Genomic DNA, 8,118 nt, shown 5'->3' with positions numbered 1-8,118 from the left:
AGTAGAAAGTTTTACACCTCCTTCTTTAAGCAGAGTTTTTATAACATTTAAATAAGCCGAGTACTTGGTACCGGCCTGTCGCATGGTGTCCCCGGGATACTCTGAGGGCCCAAGCTTACCACCAAGCTTATTGACCGCAAGCCTCAGGAATCTGTCGTCGGTAGTCCTCCGCTGAGTTCCGCGCTCAAAGTGCACCTTCACACAGCGAGAGAGACATCCTCGTTGGGTGCCAGATGTAGGGTCCAGCCCTACGGGGCCTGTGGGTTTTCTCTTCGTGTGCGGAGACGAGAGATCGTAGAAATAAAGACACAAGACGCAGAGACAGGATGAAAGACAGCTGGGCCCGGGGGACCACTGCCACCAAGCGCGGAGACCGGTAGTGGCCCCGAATGCCTGGACGGGCTGCTATTTATTGTATTCGAGGCAAGGGGGCAGGGTAAGGGGTGTGAGTCATCTCAAATGATTGAGAGGTCACGCGAGTCACGTGTCCACTGGACAGGGGGTCTTTCCCTTTGTGATAGCCGAGGCGGAGAGGGAGGACGGCATACGTCAGCATTTCTTCTACGCACTTATCAGAAGGATCAAAGACTTTAGTACTTTTACTAAGTCTGCTACTGCTATCTTCTAAGAACTTAAAAGGAGGAGCCAGGTGTACAGGCGGAACGTGAAAGTGAACAAGGAGCGTGACCACTGAATGAAGCACAGCATCCCAGGGAGACGGTCCAGCCTCCGGATGACTGAGGGCAGCCCTGGCTAATGTCAGGCCTCCCACAAGAGGTGCTGGAGCAGAGTGTTCTCCATCTCCCCTGGAGAAAGGGAGATTCCCTTTCCCGGTGTGCTAAGTTACGGGTGCCTTCCCGGGCACTGGCGCTACCGCTAGACCAAGGTCTGTTAAGTAACGAGAGCCTTCCCAGGCACTGGCGTTACCGCTAGACCAAGGAGCCCTGGAGCGGCCCTTATCCGGGCGTGACCGAGGGCTCACACTCTTGTCTTCTGGTCACCTCTCACCGTGTCCCTCCGGCTGCTAACTCTCTACGGCCCGGTTTTCCCTAGGTTAAAACAACAGAACAGAGATTCTTACAGTAATAGAACCAAGAGTAACGCTGCAGACTAATGATTAGTAATAGTCATCTACAATCATATCTGTATCCTATTTCTGGTATAACTTTTCTTATTCTGATTATTTTCTTTACTATACTGGAACAGCTTGTGCCTTCAGTCTCTTGCCTCGGCCCCTGGGTGGCTTGCCGCCCACAAGGTGAGATATATTGCATTGAACTATAGTTTGTGTTGATTGCCGAAGGGTTTGGGGCGGGGGGGGGGGGGGCACCCCCTGAAATTCCGCCCTGGAGGAGTTTCAGGCCTCACCCTAACCCCGGGGCCGTGGCTAATGATAAGGCCCACCTCTTACGGCCTTGGGCCCTCGAGTGAAATAAATGTTGGAGGTAATGCGCCTAAAGCCCTCAGCCCTCAGCTCTCCGCCGAAGCTGGGTTAGGAAGGAGGAAGGGAGAGGTACATGCTGACCCCGCAGGCGGCAGTCTGTGCCTCGGAGAGAAACTTTATCGCAACCTTGCCGGGGACCTTGACGCCCATCCTCCCGCAAGAGCACCCCGGCAGTCACCCCTGCCCTCTGGTGTCCTGCCACCCCGAGCCCGACCTTCCCCCTATACCCCCGCGCGGGGCCAGTAACCTCCTAACTGCGTCTTCTCTGTTTCGGGCTGTCGCGCTCATCACGTTTGCGTCGTTTCTTCGCTCCACAAACGTTTACTGAGCGCCTTCCACACGCCAGGCACCAGAGTAGCGCCGGGAAACAGGGATAAGTACTGAGGAGGGGTCCCAGCCCTCAGTGATGGGATTTCAGAGGGGGAGATAAAGGATTGCCCAGAAGGGTGGTGAGTGGAATAGTTGATATAAACAAGGGGGGTGCGACGAAATACATAGGAGGTCTGCTAGTCACATATGGGGTGGGTGCCCAGGGCCCTTAATTAAGGGAGGCTTCCTGGACGGGTGACAGCCAAGCGGAGTCCTGACAACCTGCGTCAGGAGTAGCCAGGCGAGGAGGAGGTGAAAGGAATCCACGTCCCGAGCAGAGAGGCAGCTTTCCCTGCACAGCACAGGACACGGTCCGTGCACAGAAGCCACAGGAGAGGCAGGCACAGGGGCTGGGGAGAATCCTTGCCGGGCCCTCGCCATCCACGCGCCGCCTCCCTCTGCCGGGTGTCTGGTGTCAGCCTCCTGCCCGGCAGAGGAACTCCAGCCCCTGCTCCCCGAAGCCCCGCCAGGCCTTCGGCTTCCCTGACTCCCTGAATGGGCCCCACGTCCGGCGTCCTTCCCTGAATGGGCCCCACGTCCGGCGGGTACGAGGCCGGTCTCCCCGCCCGCCGGTGACGAAGTAAAGGCCCGGCGCCACCCGGGCTCCTGCCCTGGGACCTCGTCTTTCTCCAGGAAAACGTGGACCGCTCTCCGCCGAGCGCTCTCTTCCACAGACCCCTGTCGCCTTCGCCCCCAGTCTCCTTCGGTTCTGTCTTCGCGCCGGCTGGATAGAAACCAGGAAGTCGCCCCCAGCGGAGCCCCGGCTCCCCCAGGCAGAGGCGGCCCCGGGGGCGGAGTCAACCGCGGAGGCCGCGCCCTCCGTGAAAGGGCGGGGTATGCAAATTTGTAATGAAAGCCGGGGAACGCCGGATCCAAGCACGGGTGTAAGATTTCCCTTTTCAAAGGTGGAGAATAAGAAATGAGCCCGAGTGTGTAACGGCGTCCATAGTGGGGTGGAAGAGACAGAGGGGATGGGGCAAGGAGCGAGAGTGGGGCTCTCACCGCGACTTGAATGTGGATGAGAGTGGGACGGTGACGGCGGGCGCGAAGGCGACGGCATCGCTTCTCGGCCTTTTGGCTAAGATCAAGTGTAGTATCTGTTCTTATCAGTTTAATATCTGATACGTCCTCTATCCGAGGACAATATATTAAATGGATTTTTGGAGCAGGGAGATGGAATAGGAGCTTGCTCCGTCCACTCCACGCATCGACCTGGTATTGCAGTACTTCCAGGAACGGTGCACCCCCTCTGGGGATACAACGCGTTTGCTAAAAGTAGAGGGAGAGAAAGAGAGAGCGAGTGGGCGGGACGGCTTGCACGCCAAGCATGTGTGCTACGCCGGCTTGCCGGGTTACCTGCTCGTTGGAGTACCATGGGGTTTCTGACCTGCGGCCGGCAGACGGTAGGCCTTGCGGCACGCTTCCGTTTACGCCGTGACTGCAGCGCTTTGGGAAGCCTACGACCCGACCCCCCGCAGCCGACCGACTACTCCTTTATGGAGGTCGTTAGATCTCAGCTTGGCAGTCGAGTGGTGGTGACCTTTTAAGGGAATGGGATCCACCCGGAACTGAACTCACTGCCTGCCTGCCTGCCTGCCTGCCTGCCTGCTTCCTTCCTTCCTTCCTTCCTTCCTTCCTCTCTCTGTCTCTCTCTGTCTCTCTCTGTCTCTGTCTCCCCCTCCTTTTTGGTTTCCCCCCCCTCCGTCCCCCCCAAGTTCTGGAGTACATGTGCAGGACGTGCACGTTTGGAACATAGGTATACGTGTGCCACGGTGCTTTGCTGCACCTATCAACCAGTCATCAAGGTTTGAAGCCCTGCATGCGTTGGGTATTTGTTCTAATGCTCTCTCTCCCCTTGCACCCCACGCCCCGCCAGGGCCAGGTGTGTGATGTTCCCCTCCCTGTGTCCATGTGTTCTCACCGTTCAACTCCCACTTAGGAGTGAGAACGTGCGGTGTTTGGGTTTCGGTTCCTGTGTCAGTCTGCTGAGAATGAAGGACATGAACTCATCCTTTTTTATGGCTGCCTAGTAATTCCATGGTGTATACGTGCCACGTTTTCCTTATCCAGCCTATCGCTGATGGGCATTCGAGTTGGTTCCAAGTCTTTGCTACTGTAAATCAACATGCGTGTCCATGTGTCTTTCTAGTAGGAACTTCTTCCTCTTCGGCCCGCTGAGTAGCTGGCACTTGAAGGCAGGTGCCAACGCACCGGCAACACGCTTCCGTTTTTGCCCAGGAAAAACTGAGGTGCAGGTAATATAAGCCATGTATCGGGGAACGCACAGGAGCAGAACTCCAGTCCAAGCATCGTGGCTCCACCGTTCATGCTTGATGCATCTGTAGGCTCCGTTCTAGGTATGCACATCGTTTACGGGATCAGCCACCGGCAGTTGCCTTGCAACCGTGATGACAAATCTCTGCCGGCTCTTTTGGGTCGCATCCCTGTATCTATAAATTGCATCCCAACATAAAGATCGGAATGTTCCTTTTGCTGACCCAATCTCTCACCCTTTCCAAACTCCAGAAATCTTGTCTGTCCTCCGCAAAACTCCCCCTGCTTCTTTCTCTGAAGGCTGTCTTCAGGCCGGGCACACTGGGAGGATCGCCGGAGCCCAGAAGGCCGCAGTGAGGTGAGGTGAGGTGAGGTGAGATCACGCCATTGCACTGCAGCCCCGGCTGCAGAGCCGGAGCCCCGTCTCGAAACAAACAAACAAACAAACAAACAAACAAACAAAGACACACACACACACACACACACACACACACACAAAGAAAGAGCCCAGACAACCTAGTGAAACCCTGTTCGGGCTGGGGCGTATCTGCACCCCAGCTATTCCGGAGGCTGAGGCAGGAGGATGGATGGAGGCTGGGAGGTGGATGCTGCACTGAGCAGTGACTGCACCGCTGCACTCCAGCCTGGGTGACGGAGCCAGACCCCATCCCAAATCAATAAACATAAAAATAAAGGAAGCAGTTTGTAGAAAGCGGGAGAGGGTCCCATTGAACTTCAAGCCTTCAGGCTACAGCTGTGGCTGGACAGGTTGGAGCAGCAGGCTGGAGCAGTGGCCATCTTGGCAGGGATCATTGACCCTGATCTATCATCGGGAGGAGGAAGAGCTGATCTCATGCAGGGAGGGCAGGTGGACTACGTGTGGACTCTGGTGATCTGTTTGGGTGCCAGGTGTTGCTCCCAGGGCCACCTGTAACTGTGAATGTGCGGGAACCCTGACTTGAGAAGGGCGTGGCCACGGCGGGCCTAGGCCCCTCAGGGATGAGAGTTTGGTTCACGGTACCCAGGGAAACCACCAGTATCGGCAGAGGTGATAGCTGAGGAGGAGGGGGGATTTGGAGGAGAGACACAGGATGAGTAGCAGGGGCAGCCCTGTGATCAACAACTGCTGCAAGAGGGGCTGTTTATTCGACCCACTAGTCTTCTGCGGCTCTATGCAGTACTGAAGAGCAGAAGACAGAAGACACAAAAACCACAAAAATTAGCCGGGCGTGGTGCTGTGCGTCCATAATCCCAGCTACTCGGGAGGCTGAGACAGGAGAATCGCTTGAACCCGGGAGGCGGAAGTTTCAGCGAGCCTAGATCACGCCATTCCAGTCCAACCTGAGCATTCGAGCGAGACTCTGTCTCAGAAAATAAAGACAGAATTAAAGAACCCGGCGCCGTGGCTTACATCTGTGATCCCAGCGCTTTGGGAGGCCCAGGCGGGCGGATCGCCTGAGGTCAGGAGCTCGAGACCAGCCTGGCCAACGTGGCGAAAGCCCCCGAAAAATACAAAAATTAGCCAGGCGTGGTGGAGTACGCCTGTAATCCCAGTTACCCGGGAGGCTGACGCAGGAGAATCGCTGGAACCCGGGAGGTAGAGGCTGCACTGAGCTGAGATCGCGCCACTGCACTCCAGCCTGAGTGACAGAGCAAGACTTTGTCTCAAGAAAAAACAAAACAAAACAAAACAAAAACAAACAAACAGCAACAAAAAACCTGGGCGCGGTGGCTCACGCCTGTAATCCCAACACTTTGGGAGGCGGCAGCTGGGCAGATCACCAGAGGTAGGGAGTTGGAGACCAGCCTGACCAACATGGAGAAACCCCGTCTGTACTAAAAATACAAACTTAGCCGGGCGTGGTGGCGCATGCCTCTAGTCCCAGCTACTCGGGAGGCCGAGGCAGGAGAATCGCTTGAACCCGGGAGGCGGAGGCTGCGGTGAGCCCAGATCGCGCCATTGGACTCCAAGCCTGGGTAACAAGAGCGGAACCTCCGTCAGAAAAAAAAAAAAAAAAAATTGTGAGAGTTGTACTCATCCTGTCTTCAAAATCCCATCTTAAAGCAAAGCTCCATTAGAACTGACCACATTTCCAGGGCTCCCTAGATACCTGTGGCTAGCGGCTGCCATAGTGCACTGTGCTGGGCAGTAGAATGGAGATGACAAGACAGGGCGGCGGAGGTTGGGATGGCGTCAAAATGAGGGAAACACTCGCCGGTGGGAGAAAGCAAAATAGTAAGGGGGCACCGAAAGATTCAGTAGTCCACGTGAATATCTCGATTATCTTATAATCGAGATAATGTAGGGTCCAGCTCTACCGGGTCTGTGGGTTTTCTCTTCGTGTGCGGAGACGAGAGATCGTAGAAATAAAGACGCAAGACAAAGAGATAGGAAGAAAGACAGCTGGGCCCGGGGGACCACTGCCACCAAAGCGCGGAGACCGTAGTGGCCCCCAATGCCTGGACGGCGCTGCTATTTATTGCATTCAAGGCAAGGGGGCAGGGTAAGGAGTGTGAGTCATCTCAGATGATTGATTGATAGGTCACGCGAGTCACGTGTCCACGGGACAGGGGGGCCTTTCCCTTTGTGGTAGCCGAGGTGGAGAGGGAGGACAGCAAACGTCAGCATTTCTTCTATGCACTTATCAGAAAGATCAAAGACTTTAGTCCTTTTACTAATTCTGCCACTGCTCTCTTCTAAGAACTCAAAAGGAAGAGCCAGGTGCACAGGCGGAACATGAAAGTGAACACGGAGCGTGACCACCGAAGCACAGCATCACAGGGAGACGTTTAAGCTTCCGGACGACTGCGGGCACGCCTGGCTAATGTCAGGCCTCCCACAAGAGGTGGTGGAGCAGAGTGTTCTCTAACTCCCCTGGAGAAACGGAGATTCCCTTTCCCGGTGTGCTAAGTAACGGGTGCCTTCCCAGGCACTGGCGCTACCGCCACACCAAGGAGCCCTCAAGCGGCTTTTATCTGGGCGTGACCGAGGGCTCACACTCTTGTCTTCTGGTCACCTCTCACTGTGTCCCTTCCGCTCCTAACTCTGTATGGCCTGGTTTTTCCTAGGTTATAATAAGAGAATGGAGATTATTATAATCACGGAACAGAGAGTCATACTACAAACTAATGATTAATACTGTTCACATATAATCATATCTGTATCCTATTTCTAGTATCACTTTTCTTATTCTAATTATTTTCTTTATTATACTGGAACAGCTTGTGGCTTCAGCCTCTTGCCTCGGCACCTGGCTGTCTTACCGCCCCCATCGCCCCCCTTTTTATTGACTAGGATCGTCACTGCCATCATTGCTTGTCGTTGACTTCAGACTTGTCCTCGGACTCCTCGGAGACATCCGCAGACTAAAAGCAGCCAACATAAACGTACCGATGTTAATAATGCCAAAGACAACGGTGATCTTCTGAGGGGTTTGATCCATTTAAAGGGATTTAGATCAGATAACCCTTTGGTTATTCCTTCAAAGATGTCTGATCCAGGAATGGTAGTTAAGTGAGCCTGCGAGTCCTCAAAAATTTGTTCTTTAAGTTTTGAGGTACCTAACGTTCAGTTATCATCCCAGGCTTTTAAATTTAAGTCTCATGACTTTTTCCAGCTATGCTGATCTTTATTATAAGCATAAGGCCTTATGTAATAATCAGAAGTATTCCGATCACATTGTAATTGCATACGGTGTTCCAAATTCATAACTCTGCCTCCCAGCCATATCATACTCTGGCGGAGATCGTTAATTTGATTGGCCAATTTTTGGTCAGCCTGAGCTTGAGAATTCCGGAGTCTAGTGGAGTTTTTCTGCCATGCTTCCACATATTGAGCGGTCTGGACAGAATTGTGGATAGCAAGTCCAGCGGCCGCTGCTGTGGCAGTAACCGCAATTAATCCCGCAACGACTGCAGTAAGAGTAAAGATGAACCTCTTAGTTGTCTGAAGGGTACGTTTAAGAACTTCATTGACTATGTGAATAGAGGGAGAAGACTCCCGTGGACGGTGTAAGGAAACTGGTATCCAT

General features: G+C 54.1%; 1 long non-coding RNA gene and 1 other non-coding gene across 2 annotated transcripts; one reads left to right on the top strand and one right to left on the bottom strand.

Annotated features, from left to right (window-relative positions):
- Nucleotides 1–322: 322 nt before the first annotated feature.
- On the bottom strand, nt 323–2,667 carry LOC140711022 (uncharacterized). Its single transcript, XR_012092171.1, has 2 exons — nt 1,692–2,667; nt 323–1,049 (listed from the first exon to the last, which is right to left on the bottom strand). It is a non-coding gene; the product is annotated as an uncharacterized lncRNA (long non-coding RNA).
- A 204-nt stretch (nt 2,668–2,871) lies between these two features.
- On the top strand, nt 2,872–3,062 carry LOC140711023 (U2 spliceosomal RNA). Its single transcript, XR_012092172.1, has one exon. It is a non-coding gene; the product is annotated as a U2 spliceosomal RNA (small nuclear RNA).
- The last annotated feature ends 5,056 nt before the right edge of the window (nt 3,063–8,118 follow it).

Source organism: Chlorocebus sabaeus, unplaced genomic scaffold, assembly GCF_047675955.1.
Source record: "Chlorocebus sabaeus isolate Y175 unplaced genomic scaffold, mChlSab1.0.hap1 unalloc_scaffold_1288, whole genome shotgun sequence".
Lineage (NCBI taxonomy): Eukaryota > Metazoa > Chordata > Mammalia > Primates > Cercopithecidae > Chlorocebus > Chlorocebus sabaeus.
The sequence above is the reverse complement of the archived record's forward strand: the minus strand, read 5'-3'. Positions and strand labels throughout refer to the sequence as shown.